General features: G+C 43.7%; 1 protein-coding gene across 2 annotated transcripts in view; it reads right to left on the bottom strand.

The window, feature by feature from the left end:
• soul4 (heme-binding protein soul4) overlaps window positions 1-2,230 on the bottom strand; it is an 8,539-nt gene extending 6,309 nt beyond the window's left edge. Inside the window, exon 1 of one of the 2 annotated variants that reach the window (XM_080054168.1) lies at window positions 2,126-2,230. The gene's annotated coding sequence lies outside the window, so the exon portion shown is untranslated. The remainder of the gene's footprint in view (window positions 1-2,125) is intronic. The other variant, XM_080054169.1, reaches the window with a different exon arrangement.

Raw genomic sequence — 2,230 nt, 5'->3', positions numbered from 1 at the left:
ACATGTAAACACACACACACACCTGTAAATACACACACACCTGTAAATACACACACACACACCTGTAAACACACACACACACACACACACACACACACACACACACCTGTAAACACACACACACACACACACACACACACACACACACACACACACACACACACACACACACACACACCTGTAAACACACACACACACACACACACACACACACACACACACACACCTGTAAACACACACACACACACACACACACACCTGTAAACACACACACACACACACACACACACACACACACACACACACACACGAGTATACACAGCCCCCAGTAGAATCCATGACAACATGATTATGCAGACAGACAGTGAACTAATATATAATCAGAGGAATGAGTCCAGATTCAAACAAAGCCACAAGTCAAACACTATTCTAACTCTAATCATTTCAATAACCCCCTGGGCCCCTTCTTAAAAAATGGTTTGGTCCACCCCAAATGTGGTGCAACGCCCCTGATGTGGTGCAACGCCCCTGATGTGGTGCAACGCCCCTGATGTGGTGCAACGCCCCTGCACACTTGAGACGTGAGCACCATGGAAACCAAACACCTGCTTCTTGTATGTGTGGTTTCTCTTCTTGGTCCTTTACTCAGGAAGCCGGCGTTGGTAGTTAAAGGTGCAGTGTGTAATATGACATCATCAAGAAAGTTCTACAAAGTTCTAGAATGCAACGCTCCCTGGGTAACCCCACCCCTTTAGAATAATAACAGAAGCTACAGTGGCCTTCAAGGACAAGAACAATTCTAAATTTTAAACAATGCACCTGATGACATTCCAACTATGACACTTTCAAGATGGCGGCACTAGGCCTTGGTCCAAGATATGCAGAAATATGGACATATATGAGACCCTTTCTAAGAGAAAAATAAATAATTCTAAACATTTTTTTCAGCTATTATGCACTAAATTAAATGTACTAATGGATATTATAATTACTTTCTACAAAATCTGCTAGGAAATAAAACCCAAAATTCTACACACTGCAGGTCTAAGTTATTTAAACAGCAAAACTCACCCTGCAGTCCAAACGAAGCCGATAAGAATTTAAAGTGTTTGTAGCCAAATAACTGATAGAGGTTCCTACACACAACACAAAGCTACGGAGAGTTCCTTACTTTGAGACTGTTTCCAGACGTGTGGCTGCTTTTAACCCTGACCAGCTCCACCCTAATGCTCAGAGGACAACCTGAGTTTAGTCATCACCTAGAGGCGATATGTCACGTTGGCCAAGAAGTCTGATTCAGCAACGTTTAAGACAATGCTGATGATGATGATGATGATATGATGATGGCCAGGGTCAATAAACTACTGTTAACTCTTAGCCAGACTGTCTTTGATTAACTCAAGAGACAGTCACCTTTGTGTGACATTTGAATGATCTGCAGGTCAGCCTTGAGGGTTTCCTCACTCAGGCAGCTGACATCCCTGACTTTGCCCCCTGCCAGATGAGGCTAACTGTCTTTGTCCTGCTCTGTAACAGTATAGACCTTAATATAAAATGTATAGTAACATAATACACTACAGTGATCTTAGAATGTGTCATAACGAAATACACTACATATGAAACATTAGCGAACTCACCTGTCTGTCTGTCTGTCTGTCTGTCTGTCTGTCCGTCTGTCTGTCTGTCTGTCCCCACAGGTTAGACAGACCCAATACCTGTCTGTCTGATATGAACTCACCTGTCTGTCTGATATGTCTACAGTAAGTTGTTATACTATAGTAAGGCGCTCTGATCTGATACACACGGATTTTTATTTATGTTCCACTTCCGCATGGCTATTAACCCCAGGCCGGGGGCCGTGTGTTAATGTCACCCCACTACACGGCCCCTGTTTACATTGTCTTTTACAATAGTAAGTTATAAAGAATTTGATGAATGTCATTATCGCTCTCAGTGTCAGCTGGGCCAGAGTTATGTTTATATGGACCAGTCGAGTTAGCACAGGTAGCATGTACATAAACAACTCTACTGCGCATGCTCCATCCACTCCCAGCGCTCCCATGTATACCATTGACCTATAAAGAAAGGCCTCGCGCGTCTGTGTTCACATGTCGCGTGCTCTTACCTGTCCGCAGGTGCGTCTGTTTCTGTCCGTTAATCACAACAACAACAACAACAGCAACTGACCAGCGACTTCTTCTTCGCTGCTTCTGGTACACGGCTCTTCTTC

This window comes from Ammodytes marinus, assembly GCF_949987685.1.
Source record: "Ammodytes marinus genome assembly, contig: scaffold_35, whole genome shotgun sequence".
NCBI classification, from domain to species: Eukaryota; Metazoa; Chordata; class Actinopteri; order Uranoscopiformes; family Ammodytidae; genus Ammodytes; species Ammodytes marinus.
Note: the sequence above shows the minus strand (reverse complement) of the source record. Positions and strands in the feature narration are given on the sequence as shown.